We start from the raw sequence: 18,713 nt of genomic DNA, 5'->3' as shown, positions 1-18,713 counted from the left end.
GCTGTTACCCTTACAGGTAAAGAGTGAAGTGAATTATGTTATATTCAGGAGCAACAATGAGGAAAACACAGTACAGGCAAACCCGGTGAATCACTTTCCTTGGGCTCCAGAAAATGTATGTGTGATTGCTTTGTTAAATATAAGTCCATCAGTCAAATTGAATGGTACTTGCTAATTGTCGTTGCTACTTTAGCTGTCCTCCTTATTCTTCTTCATCCTCATCTTTGTCCTATATAAAGTAGCTACCTTTGCCTTTACATCCAGCATTTTCTCCCAACTTTTTTCATTGGATTCCTCATCTTCTACTATACTCAACTTTTCTCGTACCACTTGTCTCTCCCACAGAGCAGGGAGTGTATCTAATTTTCAGTACATTCAGAGAGCCTAAAAGAATATGGGACATAGTAAGTGCTCAATAAATATATGTTGGATGGATAAAACAACATTGCTTGGAGATTAAGAACAAATTACTTCTGTCTTTCAAGGTTGTTCTGAGTAGAGGGATCTGTGCTTAATTAGGATTTTGATGCATTAATGAACTACAACAATGTTTTATGTGGGCCTCCTATGTCCTAGGCACCCTGATAGGTTCTCTGAAAGATTTAGAAAAATATAAAGCCATGGGTCTTGTCATGAAGATTCTTCTAGTCTATGAGCAAAGACAAACCTGTAAAAATATGTTTACATTACAATATGGTAGGTGTTAAAATTAAAAAAAAAATAACTTAGGAGCAAATAGTTGGCCTATAATTAGCAGCCGTGGTATAGGGACAACTTTTCCAGAAAAGATGGATGATTAAACCAAGCACAAAAGTATGGATAGGAGTTTTCCAGGATTCTGAAATGGTAGAGGACATTATGAGATCTGTCAGAGTATGAAGGTATGAAAAAACATAGTCTGTTAATCTCCATGAATCCGGGATTTTGGAGAATCCATACATCTCAGCCTATAAGTCAACCTGAGGCTCAAAATGAACCACAGGCTCTTGACCAGTTCCACAGCTGTCCCCGGGCTGTGTTGGAAAAAGGGGTGTGAGTCTCCGGAGAGCCAATGATGAAGTGATAAGATGCTCAGGTTTTTTTCTAACACTTCAATCCGATAGGAGTCTCTCCTCAAATATTTGGTGACCATGTGGTTTGGCTGAAGGGAAGACCGTTTGTGAACACAGCAGAATATTGGCGTCAAAATGGCCTAGATATCTGTATCCTAAGGGACTGACCAGGCTGGACATCAAACCAAGATTCTGATAAAAGGAGATAACAGAGACTGGTCAAAGAAGGGAAGGTGCTTTGCTTAGTCTGAGTCAGATGTACTGAGAGACGCTTAGGAAGCAGCTAACTCAGGAAGTTTTGAGCCCGTGAATAGGTAAGTCAAAACTTTAAACTTCAAAAATTTGTAGCAATAGTAATTTGTAGCAATAGAAGATTTTTTTTCTATTCTATTAAGTGATAGCTATCAGCTCTGGTCTAGATGCTTCTGTCATATGCCTTTAATATTGTCTCTAAAATGAATGTTAATAAGAACTGTTTAGTGATTATTTGTTGTTGTTGTTGTTTGTTTTCATTTTATTTTCTTTTCAGTGTTCCAAAATCCATTGTTTATGCACCACACTCAGTGGTCCATGCAATACGTGCCCTCCTTAATACCCACCACCAGGCACCCCCAATCCCCCACCCTCCTTCCCTCCAAAACCCTCAGTTTGTTTCTCAGAGTCCACAGTCTCTCATGGTTTGTCTCTCCTTCTGATATAATTATTTATTTAATGTTGGGCTGTATTGTAATTAAAGATTGTTTTGGATCTTTTCATTCCACACATGAGAAAACTGAGCCTCAGAGAAAGGATATGGCTTATCTGAGTAACACAGTTGGTCGAGGTTTGTGATGGGAACAAGTGTCCTTACTTCTAATTCAGTTTCCTTGCTAGAATGTCTATAAATTGGGTTCATATTTTGATCTCTTCTTGTGGGGAGGGTATGGATTTCAAATCATATACAGTTAAGTTTGAATTCCAAGTTCAGAGCTCCTTATCTGTGTGAATTTAGATAAATTACTTTAAATTCTGTGCCTCAGTTTTCTCATCTGTGAAATGGGGGTTAGAGGCTAGGGAGATAAAAGATCATATTTGTAAGGTTTCTAGCCCAGGGCCTTTGTCAGTCCAGACAGTAAGTACATGTTACTGATGTTATAAGTGCCTCAAATCACAGGTTGGGTTTTGCTCTGAAGAAGTAGTCTGATTGCAAAGCCACATTTTGGATTCTACAACCATAAATGAGAACTCTCTAAGTGAATTTCAGCTGAATTTCTGTCTCGAGGTTTTCATATAAAATAAACATTCCTGTTTCCTTGACATTTGAATGGCAAAGAAGAGAGTAGAGTTAATAGCTTTTCAAAATCTAGTGATGCTTCTTCCCACTGTTGTAGGTCATCAATCAAAGAGTGATAACATTTATTGAGGTTCATGATCAGTAAGAGAATAAGATACACCTTTGAAACCATTTCAATGAGATATTACTTCATGCCTGTTAGGATGTCAGTTATCAAATACACAAGAGATAATGAGTGTTGGCAAATATGTGAGGGCACAGGAACTCTTGTATCTTACTCATGGGAATGGAAATTGGCACATGTAATGCAAAAATCAGTATGGTAGTCTAGGGATGCTTGGGTGACTCAGTCAGTGAAGCGTCTGAGTTTGGCTCAGGTCATGATCCCACCATCCTGGGATTGAGCCCCATATTGGACTCCTTGCTTAGCTTTTTTCTCTGCCTGCCGCTCCCCCTGCTTGTGTTCTCTCTCTCTCTCTCTCTCTCTCTCTGATGAATAAATAAATAAAATCTTGAAAAAGAAAATAAAGAAAGAAAAGCAGTCTGGTAGTCTCTCAAAAAATTAAAACTAGAACTTACATACAATCCAGCCGTCCTACTTCTAGGTATATATTCAAAGGAATTGAAATAAGAATCTTAAAGAGATAATATGCAACCCCCCAGAGTTTTTATCAGACTTGTTCTCCTGAGCCTCCAGCAATGATTAGCAACAGTTTAGATTTTCCTAGTTCCCATGGAGATTTCTGCTCTGGTAACTTGTGATTCTCTGTATTTCCCTGTATGTGTCTCCAATTTTGGTGGAAGCAATTTGCTTTGGCAGATCTGAGAAGAGTTGTTGATTTTTCAGCTTGATCAGTTTTTTATTTGTTGTTAGCATGGTGTGACAACTTCCAAACTTCTTATATCCCAGACAAGAACCATTCGTTTTTTTAAACTTTCATGGTGCTTTAAATTGAGGGATACGTTCTTCTAGATATACAGGGCTATGATGCAGAGACTATGTCTAATGACATTTTTAAACTACTGGACTTGAGACCTCATTCTTGGATTCTAATCATTTTCAAAGTCACCATCTAGTAAAGAAGTCAATTAATCATGTTATTAGAGGCAGGTTTCCATATACATCTATGCAGAGTAGGTCATTTTAAATGGTTAATTCCTAAAGACAATGATGAAAGGAGGGAAGATATACTTGGAAAATATAGGATTGTAGACAATTTAGTTCAACAGAAATAGAGCCTGAATATTTTACCTAAAAACTCCAAATCATCCCTAGTTTTCAATCTAAATTTATTTGAATTAAAGTTTGAATTTTGTCTTCTCAAGAGACCTTCCATATGAGTTTTGGTAAATTTCCAATTATGTATCAACTCACAGTGCTTAAAATGGAAGGGGAACGCCCACAATGGAAGGGGAGCGCCGACAGTGCTTCATTGTAATCCTGTCTGTTGCAAATGAGCTTTGCTAAAGGAAAGGAAGGAAGATGAATGGAAGAGCATTTAAGGAATCAGAGCACAATACACCAACCCAAGTGAGGCCTGTGGAGCTCTTGTTTGTTTTTGGTGGATTCACCATTACTAGCCTTTAGGTGATGGAAGCTGTGCTGTCCCTGAAGTCTTTCAGACAGTAACATCTTTTGTCTGGATATATTTGCATCCTAATATTGCAGAAGACCTGGTAATACGCTGGTAAGAAACAGAGCTCAGGTTGTCCTCCTTGCTTAAACTTATAAAATTATTTTACTTTGCAGACGATTTCTGGAGTGTAAGCCCTGGGATTCAGGGGGTCCTTCTCAGTCAGCGAGGCTCACTTACCTTGAGGCAAATACTTGACACTTTTTTCTTGGATGCAGCCCTTCCGTGGGAAGCCAGTGTATCAGTCAGATGCCACCTTCACCTTGCCAAAGGCAGATTTCTTCAGATTTGGGATGTGTTCTCTAAGTTTTCACTGCTAGACCTGTCCCTTCCTGCATGCACAGAAGGTGAAAACAAACAAACAAACAAACAAACAAAAACAACAAAAAACCCACAAAAAAAACCCTCCAAAAAACCAAAAACAACAACAAGAAGCTTTTTATTCTCACAGTCTTTTGGCAGTACTGTAGCCTTGATTTATAATGTGGTACTTAAATTTTCTTTTGTACTTGGAGAAAATTTTAAACGTGACTTCATAGTGTCTCTCCACACCCAGTGGTGTCAAAAAACTTAAAAAACAATTACATAAGCTTCAAAGGTGTGAAGGCCATTTCATTTTGGGGCTTTGTTTCTCTATTCCAGCTGACTCTGGAAGGCCTGTTTCTTCTCCAGAGGCAAGTGTCTTGTTGCTGGGTATGGCATGCGTAGAGGCGGAACTTCGAAACTGGATCTGTGAACTTCTTCCTTCCCCAAGCCCTCTGACCTCTGCTGTGTTTTTCTTTCCCAGAAATTCCTGTGAAAATAGGAATGATGGACTTTGAAAATCTAGACCATCCAATTCAATCATCATAATCTTACCACAAATCAGGGCTGCAGTGAGGAATGTTATTTAAGATATATTAGCCTATATCCTAAAGGAAATTTAGTCATTTATTTTTAAAAAAATATTCTTCAAAGGTATCTAATCACTGTGAACAGCCACTGATTTACATGTCATTCTGTTTCTCTGAGTCCGGAGATCAACCCCGCACGTCTTCCAAAACACATTCATTTGGAGTGGGGTTGCTAAAGGACAAAGGTCATTTTTAACAGCCTAGAAAATGTGGATTCTAGTAACAATGCAGCCACAGCTAAGTACGAAGCTGCCTTTCTGGGTGAAAGAATCATTGAGGAACTGAGAGCAAGCTACAAAATGCAATCAAAGGCAAGCAAATTTGCTCTTAGCAAACAGGAAGCCTGCTGCCTTTCCTTCGTAGTACAGGAGAAAGAGTAAATAAGATCAGACTGAGGAAGTAATCCGTATCTCCTGGAACCTACCTGCTCTGTGATAAAGAGTTGTTGCAAAATAACACAAGCTGTATTTTTCTTTAGGACCAAGGCATTTGTTGACATGAAGGACAACCAAAGGTCATTTATTCATTCACTTCTATATTTATTTAAATATATATATATATATATTCTTTAAAAATATGTATATATATTTTAGAGATTTTATTTATTTATTTGACAGACAGAGGTCACAAGTAGGCAGAGTAAGAGAGGGGGAAGCAGGCTCCCTACCAAACAGAGAGCCTGATGCGGGGCTTGATCCCAGGACCCTAGATTCATGACCCGAGCTGAAGGCAGAGGCTTTAACCCACGGAGCCACCCAGGCACCCCCTTTTTTTAAATATATATATATATTTTTAGAGATTTAACTTCTATATTTATTTAAAAAGGCAATATGAAATTCCTACTATGAAGTTACCATGGAGACTTAGAGGGACAGAAGAGGGTGGGTGGCAGCCGCCAAAATGATGAGAAGGCCTTGAGAAGTTCCCAGTATGATGGGGAAGAATGCTGTGCATATAAATAATCATCATTTGTAGCTACAAGTGTGATTATAGAGCCTTGCACAGTGGTCTGTGGAAGGACCCATTTAGCCTGGGAAAGAGGGAGGATTTATTGAAGATGCATGGACCACTTGTACGTCACTGGTAAAACAGATCTACCTGTTCTAGACTTTAAACTTTCTCAATTAGGCAAATAAGCCAATCCATTTTCATACTACAGTTATGAATGGCCTCGTAAGCAAGTCAGGAGCTGGACTGAGCAGCTGAGACTTGAAATGCAAAAGCAGGAAACAGGAGGTGGTGTGGGGCTGATAGCCTTTCATGTTCAAGGGTCTTCTGAGTTTGGGTCTCTGGTGGTCAAAGTGAATTAGGTGGCGTGAAGGGGGGGTTAGAGGCACCAACAGATTGCCCTTTGGAAATGAGCCCAGTAAACAGACAAACTGCCCTGTATGTCTACACCTTCGTCATCTCATTATGCTTCTTATGAGGTTTAAGGTGTGGGCGTCCCCGCGCCCCCGCCCCACTAGCTGTTGCGGTGCACATGCACATGTGCCTGCGGCAATTCTAGCTAGACCTTAACCAGGAATTCAGGAAGATTAGAAGGGAGCACTGGGCAGAGGGAAGTGAAAAACAAGATGGAGAAGTTTGTTCAAGAAGGAAAGGGAGAAAAAGGCCAGCTCTCCAGGGTAGAGCGGATTCTCTTTCTTTGGTCTTTCATGCTTCCTCCTTCCCCAGATTTGCATTGTTCGCTCCTGATGACTTGGGGAACACCCTTTTCCTCGAAAGTCCTTGGTCCAAGTACTGTACATCCACAGAGAACAAAATGGAAAGGCAGATGGAGTGAAACCAGATTATGCCTACGAAATGGTAGCTTGGGACAAAATTCTGTGTTTGGTTTTCTGATGATCCTGGATAATAGATAATAGATAGTATAGACAGAAATGGCCCCCCCCCCAAAACAAACAAACAAACAAACAAACAAAAACCCTAAGTGGCTCTTGTGTACTTTAATGGGTTAATATAGGAGAGTCCTTTGTATTTTTAAAACAACCTTGATGTGTGAATTTCAAAATGTTATAACTAATGGCTAATTATAAAAATACTATCACTTCTTGGTGGCTCAGTAGGCTGGGGTCCCATTCTTGATTTCAGCTCAAAGTCATGATCTTGGGGTCTTGAGATCAAGCCCTAGGCCATGCTGGATATGGAGCCTGCTTAAAATTCTCTCTCCTTCAGCCCCTCCCCCCACCTGTGTCTCTCCATGTCTAAAAATAAAATAAAATTTAAAAATGTAAAAAGTCGTATCACTTCTTATTGAACTCAAATAATTATTTTGACTTGTCAATGTTAAGCTTGTGCCTCATTTTCAAGAGGACAATAAGTTACTTTAATTCTTGGCTTATTTATTTAAAAGCTTATTTATTCTTTACAGTTAGGATATAGACATTGCTGAGTCTTTAAAGTTTTCCACAGTGGTAGCTGTTATTTTTGTGTAACAATTAGGAAAGGTGCCCCATGACCAGGCAAATCAGATTTTCTATGGCAGTCCGCCTCTGTGCCTTTATATGCTTTTCAAAAAAGGCAATTCATTAAAAAGATAATCAGATTTTGTTTATTTGGAAATAAACTCATAAATCAGAAACATATTCCTCTGGACCGTATATCCTGATTTTTTTTTCCATATAATTTGGTCATTTTACCCATGATTATAATAACGTGAAAAGGCATAGCTTGGAAAATAGAAAGTTAAAGGAAACTTTCTGGTGAGATTTAAAATGTGGGTTGGATATAATTTGAATGGAATTGAGCCTCTGGGGGACGTCATTAAAAAGGATTGTTAAACTGTAGGTGTAGTTAAAGACTGAATAGAGCTGGATAACTCCTATAGATTTTAAAGTGAGGGTGATAACATCCTGTTCAGATTTATATTCTTTCTTTACTGAGATTTTTAACAGATTCTTGAATTTTAACTTGCTCAGTGTAATATCAAATGAAAATTCCATTAGGTTAATACCATAGAACCGGTGTGCAACCTTCTTTTTCCGCAATCCCCTTGTGGTTTGGATGTCTAGAACATCCAAGAACTTGCAGATCAGTATCGGTTTCAAGCGCTTACGTAATTTCAGGAACTGAATGAATTCCCCCTCTGACCTCCAGTATGTGAACCTAGTTCAAGAGAAGCCGGTGTTTTTTTCCCCCAGCGACCTTGAAAATCACTTCTGTGACAACGTAAGCCCTATTCTACCAGTCAGAGGAAGACAGACATTTTTAAATGAAGTAGTGAGAGTCCGAGGAAGAAAAGTGACTAACCCAACATATCCCCCCACTCTTGATGAATATGAGTCCTAGAAAAAAAAAGCTTGGCATATCCTATTTCCCATTTACTTTCAAGAGAGTTGCAATATTCAGGACAACTAACATTGCAGTCAATAGCGGGTTTCTGACCCTGTGCATTCCCCTACCTTTTTTCTTTTTTAGAATACTCAGAAGCAATCTGTTTTAATTCAAGAGGAAATTTCTCATTTAGATGAAAGAGACTGCCCAGTTCACTTCTGCCCCAAGGGCCATATGCAAAAGTACAGGTACAGGAGGAAGGCCAGTGATAAGAGAAAACCTGGGACCCTTATTCTCAGTGTGACTTTGAGGTCAACTTTTTCAAGGCTCATATTTTTATTTGCAAAATAGGAGTAATAGTTTTGTATTGACTCATGAGGTTATAAGGATTAAATATGATAACACACTTGAAGTGCTTAACATGGCGCCTGACCTTTAGAACAAATGCTACAATGGAAGAAAGCTGCTATAGATAGCTCAAGATGGTTGTTTCCCTGGGCCTTTTGCTCCCTGCACTGATTTTCTTTTAACTAGATGGCAGTCATGGATTTGTATCTCTTCTGGGGAAAAATAAGGACGTATGGAACCAACCTGGTTTCTATTCCTTTGTCATGATACCAACTTTTCCTCAGAAAATGCCTGAAACAAGTGTAATTCAAATGGATCATGAGAGGGTTCATTATTTAAGAATAGCTATCTAACTAAGGTAAGACCAAGAGAACCTTGGCAGGATGTCTTACTGCTATCCTTGGTCTACTAGACTTATTTTTAGAATTCATGTCATTAGCATAGAAGTAGTGTAACTGTAAGACCTAGGTCTGAAGGAGAGAATTCTGCCCCCTAGAGAATGGGTGCCCTGCCTTCCCTATACAAGAGAAGAGGAGGACACTGTGGCACCACGATTTAGTGACTCAGTTCTGCCCATCTCTGATGTTGACTGAGGTTGGCTCAAAGTGATACTCATTCCTTCCACACACAGAGCAGGTACTGCTTTTTGAAAGTCGGACAGATGACAATGAATACTATAACCTCCCCGTAACATGTAGTTCACACTTCTCTGCTTTGGGGCACTCTGACCCGTTTTGGCACCCTCACCTTGCTCCATACGACACTTGTTCAAGCAAGTCTCAGCTTTCCCTGAGCTTACAGATTTCCATCTGGTTGTGTTGGAGCAACTGCTTTTGTCCGTTGACCAAACCAACAAAGAGTTAAGGGTCAGGAACAAAAATTACCAGGATACAGGTGCCAGAATGAGTGTGTTTCTATGACAGGATCCTGCTTCCTTTTTAGTAAGAGGATACATTTTTTTTTCCATAGCTTCATATACTACCATTACCATCCCATTGGACAGACTAAAGGAGCAGCCTCCATGAACTGATTCCGTGCATGACTTGAAACCATCTGTACTCAAACACAAAACATTTCTAACTCACTTCAGTAAGAAACCACCTTCTTTGTGGTGGAGGAAAATTCTATGCCCGAATGGCAATGTATGTATTTGTAGCTCCATTTCTCGAGATGGGCCTGATCAGCATACGTTGATATGCCAGCACTATTATTGAATATCAGAATTACATATTATACAGTCACCTTTAAGGTGAAATGCTTTGGCTTATTTCATTCTAATCCATTCAATTAAAAACCATATGATAGTTGCGTTGCATGTTAAAAAGAAAGCAAATGAGGATGTATCTAAAGCTTTGGCTTATTCTCATAGAATAGTAAATTACAATTAAGATGTAGGAATGTGACAAAAACTCATCCAAGACCATGAAATTTCTAGGCCGGAAAGAATTTCAGGTTTGACTCTTAGTCATCTTAACTTTGCAGATAAAAAACGGAGACTAAAGGAAGTAAAGTGACCTCTCAAGGTCATGGATGAGTAAGTGGTGAAGTTGAGACCCCGAGCTGGATCTGTCAGTTTTGGGTTTTTTTTTTTTTTTTAAGATTTTATTTATTTATTTGACAGACAGAGATCACAAGTAGGCAGAGAGGCAGGCAGAGAGAGAAGGGGAAGCAGGTCCCTGCTGAGCAGAGAGCCCGATGCAGGGCTTGATCCCAGGACCCTGTGATTATGACCTGAGCTGAAAGCAGAGGCTTAACACACTGAGCCACCCAGGCACCCTGGATCTGTCAGTTTTAAACTAGTGCTCTTCAAACTACATAGTCAAGCTGTCTTCTCTTCAACATTATACAGTTCAATTTTATATGATTTAATAAATATTTATGATTTCCTACACCTAGGTAGTTCCTACTACCTCATATGGATACCCTCTGAAACAAGTATCAGCTGGCTGAGATTTAATGAAATGATCCAGAATTTACCTTTTATTTTATTTCAGAAATCATTCCCACCCAAAGTTCTGGTTTTTTTCGGGGGTTTTTTGTTGTTTGTTTGTTTTTAAGATTTTTATTTCTGAGAGAGAGAGAGAGCACAAGCAGGGAGAGGAGCAGAGGGAGAAGCAGATCCCTGCTGAGCAGGGAGCCCAGTGTGGGGTTTGATCCCAGGACCCTTGAGCTGAAGGCAGATGCCTAACTGACTGAGACACCCAGGTGCCCCACCAGGAGTTCTGTTTTTGTGTCTTACAAATATATATATGCATTTATATATTGCTATATATATTTATAATTTATATAGTATATATATATATATGTGTATATATATATATATAAAATGTAATTTTTGAAATTTTTTTTGGATAACTGAGTGATAGGAAAGGTCATGAGTCATAACCACCTATCATAATCATGTACCCCAGAGACAAATACCTAGTTTCCTTTATACACTTTCTTCTTCACACAGGCATGCTGGGAAATGGTTATTAGTAGAAGCTATTTTGTTCATTCCAGACTAATTTGAGGGAACTGGTAGCAATCTGCTTCCCATTATTTCACGATGCATGAAGACTGGTGCTGTCATAGCACAAGCTATGTCTGCGTGTTCAGATGACTCAACGGTCTGACTTTGCCAAGTCGATTCATTAACCCATTGTTTTATTGACACATGCAGACTGCTTACCATGCATCAGGCGCCCAGACTGGGTTCCCCAATCCTGCTGGCATTTTCCTTTCATAGCCCCAAATGGAAGTACAGGAAACCAACAATAGACTTGCACTGAGGAGTTCACCTGGCAATGGGACAAACCTATTGGAAAAAGAGGCACTGCCTGCAAATATGGTAACCAAGTAAGAATAGAAAATCCACACTCTATCCGGACAAGTGGTTAAGTACTCAGGGGACCAGCCAATAGGTCAGCAGATTTCAGGGAGTGGATTCAAGCAAATCATTCGAGATCGCTGCATCCAAGATGGTGCTCAGAAGAGCTCGCATATTGCAGGTGTCAGTACCCGAAGCCTAACATCAGTGAGGAAGTCAGCAACCAACAAAGCATCAACGTCTAGTTAAACAAGCAAATAAAATAAATAATAATCTAAGATAAATAGTAAAAATCTGCTAGAGGCAGAAATGATGAGAAATCCAGGGTATATTTTCTGTGCAATGGTCATATACTATTTCTTTGTCTTTTTCCTTTATACTCAACTAATGTCGACTCACATTTGGGAGTTTCAGTGGGTTATTCCCACCATTAGACTCTTCTCTTCCTCGCCCCTTCTCCCGGAGGAACTAACTATACAGTGCGTCATCTGTCACAAGCTTAGAACTGATCAGACAGGAGTATTTTCGAATGATGGCTGTTCCTGCTCTCCTCCAGTTACTGATGCCTGAGCCGGGCTCCATAAGCTGGATTTGAGTCGATGCTGCTGAACTGAATAACTTGCATAATTCAGTTTCCTAAGTTCATTCATCTGCAGCTCTCTCTCTCTTCTTTTTAAAACAAATCACCTTAGGCACCCTTACAGACAGGCCCTGATACCATACTCTAATAGCTTGGTTATGTTGGTAATTACAATCATATGAGAGATGTCTCCCCTGCAGACGATGACAACAGCAGCCCGATAAGGGCAGGACATTGGTAATTTGAGTTCCCACTTAAAAAAAAAAATCTGATTTTTTTAAACATGTTTTCCTTCTCTGCTTAAAACTTCAGAATTTCATGAGCAATGTTGGAGAGTTGGGGCAGTTACACAACATTCAAATTTCAAGCTCTGATAAGCTCTGATCTCTAGGAAAAAAAAAATAAGTGACTCACTAGCCATCTATGGTTTATGGAACTGTGTCGTGTTACTCTGAGAAAGCAAAACCTATTGGCTCCATAAAGAGACTAGAAGCATTTGTCTTCAGAGATGTAGGTAAGAGGGTTTAATACTGTCAGGGAAATCATGTTCTCTGTATGAAACACCTGCTGATTTTCTTTTCACTCGAGAAAGCCAGTATTGTTCTCACATGTTATCCCCATTTGGAGATTCAAGCAAAGTTGCCCCCCAAAGGGCTTGGGATTGATTTGTTGATATTTACATATTTGTATTCAAGAAAATTAAAAAACACATGTCCCTAAATGTGAAGAAGTTTAAAAGGTTCTCTAAGAGTTCTACTTTCTTTACAATGGCAAAGAACTCCTGCTTAGCAAGCTGATTAGCATGGAGAATCCAACTCTTCTGTTTTGCTTTGCTTTTTCACAATTGTGATCCTAAGTCTGGCTCTTTCCTCTGTTTCTCATCTATCATCCTGTCTGATCAATACACAGCTCCTGTCCCTGGATGGCACAATTTCCTGTTGCTTTCTGCATGGTCTGTAGGCTTTGGGATAAAATAACAAGAGATGGAGATTTTCAGTGAATATTTCAAAACTCAGCTTTCTTTTGTTTCCAGACGTCTTCGTTCATTTGATTCTATAGAAGTGATAGTATTTTCCCCTTGTTTTCAACTTGGCTCTCTGTTTCTGGTTTGACATAAATGAGGTCTTCTTAAGTGACTATAAAACTAATGCATATTATTAACACAAAACATTCTCAGGGGCACAGGAAGTTTTGAAAGTGACCTTTGATACTGCTTGTCTTAACCAATTCCTCAGGAATCAATTTAATCACAGAAGGGATGTTTACAAGAAGATCTGCCATGTACATACGTGTGTGCATATTTTACAGGCTGTTTTCTTGGATTATTAGCATTAAAAACATGATGGAAAAGAGGCCAAACATGTTGTGCGTGTTCCTGTTATTTTATGTTTACATTGGATCCTTGTAAAATCTTTTCCAAAGAGTGAGTAAGATTCCTAGACAGAGAAGATTCTGAACTCTGCAGAACTGAAAAAACAGTTGAAGTATAGTGAAAAGCATTTGCTTTGGATATTTTAAGTAAGCGGATTAGTGTCACAGAATTGGAACAACACCAAAAAAACAAAACAGTAACAACAAAATCCAACTTTAAATGAAACAAGGAAAGAACATTTCAAGGATAAGAGATTGCTGGATAAACTTTTGGAATGTAGCAATAATACGTTGATAGGCTATAGAATGCTATAATTGAGATCTGGAACAAATAGAATTAAAAAAAAAAGAAAACGGTTGGGGGCGCCTGGGTGACTCAGTGGGTTAAAGCCTCTGCCTTTGGCTCAGGTCGTGATCCCAGGGTCCTGGGATCAAGCTCCACATCGGGCTCTCTGCTCAGCAGGGAGCCTGCTTCCCCCCTCCTTCTCTCTCTGCCTGTCTCTCTGTCTGCTTGTTATCTCTGTCTGTCAAAAAAAAAAAAAAATCTTAAAAAAAAAAACAGTTGGGATAGAGATAGAAGAGGAGTTGGAAGGGTAACATAATCGGATCAATAACACACTCCATCATGCAAGAAGAAAGGAAACTCTTGATCAATGTCTTCAACTCTATCATAATTACAGTCCTCCAGTACAAATAAGAGAATGGTATTATTGGGGCCAGCTAACGAATTTAGAGTTAGAATGATATGTCAACACAACACTGAACTGAGCAGCTATCTGGAAATCTCCACAAGGATAGGAAAAACTTAACTCTTCATTTGACTGTTCAGGTATTAAATAAGTATAATCTGAGAATATGCAGTCAGTTCTGGGTCACACTTGTTCTGAAAATGTGAGTTAGTTTCATGCACTTGATATACAAGGGAACAGTGTGAGGATACCACGTAATTTGAGCTAAGCTTTGTGTTTCCTATGTGTGATTTTTGTGCTCAGGAAACACTAGGTAAATGAAAACAACTTTACCTACTTGACATGAGAAACACAGGAATGCACAAACCCATCCGCATAATCCTAGGACATCTCCCAGTCATTTCAGGGCCCCACGTGTGTTACAGGCTCATTCACCCATCCCCCAGTGTTACAACTTCCATCAGATTTCAGACAATCTTCCTTCCACCACTTTGCAATAAACTCATAAGCTTTCCCCCCTTCTTCTGATGCCCACATCCACAAGTAAACCTCAGACCTTTTTCAAGGCAAAGTGCCATGTTTATTGTAGCATTTATGCATTCCTTAATACCGACCAAGTGTAGAATTCTGCTACTCTTTCTATTAGCATCCTGAATTTTTAAAATTTCCTTATTACTTTTATTATTTATTTTTAATTACATATTGCTGACAAAACCTTTAAGTATTATGTCACCACCTTATTTTTGTCTGTCCCCCCGCACCCCCAGGTCATGCATAGCAAGGTGGATTTTTCAGAACACTTAGGTCATGTGATAGCAGAACTACTACACCAAAAGGAGAACTCAGGGGTGATAGGGCTGTCCCAGGACTCCATGCCCTGAAGGTGCTGTTTCCTGTGAAATGGGATCTGTTTGATACCCTCACTATATTAGCAAGAAAATCTAAACATGTTACTTTGTCTTCATTTGCAAATTTTCCCTCTGGTCATTTTATTCCTAATGCCCCTGTGGCTTCATTTACCTAGAATGAACCTAAACCAGTTGGCAAGGCTTCCCACTCTAAGAAGGGTTTTCCAAAGACCAAATGCACCATTTTCTTGTCCTTTCAAAGAGAGCCACACAGGAAGGAAAACAAGAAATTCAACTTTTAAGCTGGGCTATTCATGGCCTTTGCTAAATCCTGGCAAAGAATGATGGTTTTTCATTACGATTCATCTCACTGATTTCCTAATGGAATGAACTGGCCTTTTCATTAAGGCCATAGGAGAGCAGAGTTGGGTGACCCAAGTCATTAACTGTTGTTATCTGATGAGTGAAAAATGGATTACTTTTCAGTATGCATTTGGGGATCCCTGTGTTTTCTTTCACTGGGTTCTATTTTTTGTGGAAATTGGTTCAAGGGGAATGAGAAGGTCAATCTTGCATATTCTGTCCCACTAGAACAATGTATGTCTTTCTGCCCTGTGGGCAGGCAAAATAAAATGGATGGGTTCAGTAATCAGAAGTGTAACGCTAACATTCTTATTTCCCATTTTTAAGAGAGCTTAGCCATCTCACCCGCTCAAGAACATTCTATTCCCGTAACAAACAGGAATGTTACTTCATTAGTTTCTTAGCTGTTTCAACAAAACAAAAACACAAACACGTGCATGCACAGTGACATCTCTTTCTTCTACCAAACCCACCTTTGTAGAGATATCAGTTTGCGTAAGAGAGGAGAATAGATTCATTTAAACCCCATGCTTAATTCATTATTAGGAATATAATGCTTTCTAACACTGAAGTTATTAAAAGTACTCTGTGGATAAACAATGTAATTACATCTTTGCTATAATGTGAGTGCAATTCACTATAAAACACCTGTGATTTAGAAGTCATCGAAATGAATAGTTTACTTATTTACTTTATACTTATTTACTTCATAGGTATTTACTACATTTACTTATTTGGGATAATATTAAATATAATTTCACAAAGTACTATTTATCTTATGACTTATCAAAATATTCATCTTATGAAGGTCAGATTTTATCTTATTATAGTCTTAGTCTATAACATAAACTGAGCTATTTGCATTTCCAATTCATTATATTATTAAATTTTATATAAGAAGAACAAATAGTGGGTTAGGATTGGGTTAAGAAATATATAAGCCATTAGATACGATGTCCAAACAACTTTATTACAAGCAAACAATCTATCATCTAGGCATTTTGTATACATAGTATTAACAATTCAGGTATTTTGTAATGTATGTTTTTGTTGGGGGGGAGAGAATGTATTAATAATTATCAACCTGCTTTTGAAACTCATAGATCAGGAAAGTAGAAATTGTGAATACACTTTCTAGAATAATTGTGTGCAGAATTGTCTAAACAGTTCTGCTGAATTTTGGCTCCTTCATCCTTTGTCCTTGTGAATCAAAGCAATAGTTGCAACGTGAGATATGTTGCTGGGTCGTGATTTACAAGGTAGCAAAGTAACTGGGCGTTATAAAAAGAGTCAGCCAATATATTGTAGGAAAAAAACTACTCAAGATGTATATTATCTTCAAACAGCACTATAGAAATGCACAACCAAATGTAAGATTTCTACACCAGCGAAATTTCAAAGTAACTCCTTCCAATTCAGCCTCAGCTAGATCTCTATTTTACATAGCATGAGCAGCCTGTAGAGATAGCAGTGGGAATAAGAGATCTACAGAAATGTACAGAAGTTTTCCATTTTGAAGAGTAATCATTGCTGGGAACATTTACATGTGTATAATAGCAAATAACTTTGAAGTCTATAGAAGTGTGGCTGTAATTTTTTTGGTGTCAAATCCAGCTTTAATAATGAAGCTAAAACTTCAAATGGCTCTTTTGACTTAAAAACAAGAACAAGGGGCATCTGGATGGCTCAGTTAGTGAAGAATCTGCCCTCAGCTCAGGTCATGAACTTGGGGTCCTGGGATTGAGTCCCACATCGGGCTCCCTGCTCAACGGGGAGTCGGCTTCTCCCTTTCCCTCTGTGATCTCTCTCACTCTTGCTCTGTCTCAAATAAATGAATAAGATCCTAAAAAAATAAATAACTGAATCAATCGGTCCTTTTGCCTTGATAAAAACACACAATCTTTTTTTTTTTTAAAGATTTTATTTATTTATTTGACAGACATAGATCACAAGTAAGGAGGCAGGCAGGCAGAGAGAGAGAGAGAGAGAGAGAGAGAGAGAATGGAAGAAGCAGGCTCTCTGCTGAGCAGAGAGCTGATGTGGGGCTTGATCCCAGGACCCTGAGATCATGACCTGAGCCGAAAGCAGAGGCTTTAACCCACTGAGCCACCCAGGCACCCCAAAACACACAATCTTTTATTGATTTATTCATTCACTCATTCATTAAGCTGTATTTATTGAGCACATATTGTTTTTTAGGTACCAATGTTAGGCATTGACTTTGCAGTGTAGAATAAAACAAAAGACACAATCCCTGTTCATAAAGAAGCTTCATTATAATATGGAACACTAAAATTATATACTTAGAAGAAATAATGGTGATCATCCAACTCTTACTTGCATGCTAGAAAACTAAGATGCGAAGAAATAAATTGTCTTGACAAGGGTCATACCTGTGGTTAGTTGTTAGTATGGAGGTAAAACCCAATTTCCTGATTTTTTCTCTAGTAATATTGCCCCTGCACTGGCTGCTTGTACTTAGTTGCTGCCATTGAAAAATATTATTCTCATTAAGATATGAATCTTCAGCAGAATTCCTCCCGCAGACTCAGATAATGAAAACTGAGAATTATCTTTGGTTCTTTCCTCCCTTAAGGCTTAGTTTTATCAACTGCTAAATAACATAAAACCATTTGTATTCCGTTTATGTTTGCCAAATTCTCCCTCTACTCTCTAACTCCAGCTCTCATTAACAAATGACTCCTGATTGATTCCACCCCCTTTTTGTGTGCACTGCCCCACGCCTCCCCCACCGCCCAGTTATCTCTTTCCACTCAAATCTGTGGGCAGATTCCCCTCCTGACTCTGACCTCTGGTGGCTCCACGTTGTCTCTCACACAAAACAGCCTCCTCAGCGGAAGATGAAGCTCTTCAGGCTCTGGCACCATTTTTTTTTTTTTTTTTAATGTTCAGTTAGCCACTATATAGTACATAATTAGCATTGATGGAGTGTTCAGTGATTCATTAGTTAAGTATAACACCCCATGCTCATCACAACACGTCTGGCACCATTTTTTTTTTTTTTAGCCTTTTCTTCATTAGAGGTGCCCCAAACCACATCAACTGGCAACACTCTTGTTTCCCCAAGAGTTTCTCCTTTCTGTCTTCATTCACGTTTTTCTTTAGGTTTAGAATACATGCATAACCTTTCCTACCTCTTGAAAACTCATGAAATTACCACTTGCATGCCGCTTTTGTGGAACTCCACCAGTGATTAAATTGTTCCTACTTTGATCCCATACTGGTTGGATTTGTACTTCCTTTAAGCATTCCTGTTACCCAAAATCCAATAGTTTTGTTGTTGTTTCCATACTTATCATATTTTCCTACTAGACTACTAATTACTTGAGGACAGGCAGAGTACGATGTCTTATTTAAGTTCATAACTGTCGTGTTACAAACACTATATACACATTGCCTGGTGCTCAGTAAATGTGCGTTAAATCAAATCATATATATATATATATATTAGAACTAAATTCTATTCTAAAAGATAAAGATGCTTTCCTATCTTCTTCCTTTCTGCCCTATTATTTTTTCTCCTCCCTCCTTCCTTGCCCTTCTATCTCTTCTAGAAAAA

This window comes from Lontra canadensis, unplaced genomic scaffold (genome assembly GCF_010015895.1).
Source record: "Lontra canadensis isolate GAN:19392208 unplaced genomic scaffold, GSC_riverotter_1.0 scaffold41, whole genome shotgun sequence".
Lineage (NCBI taxonomy): Eukaryota > Metazoa > Chordata > Mammalia > Carnivora > Mustelidae > Lontra > Lontra canadensis.
This window is presented reverse-complemented; position numbering follows the sequence as displayed.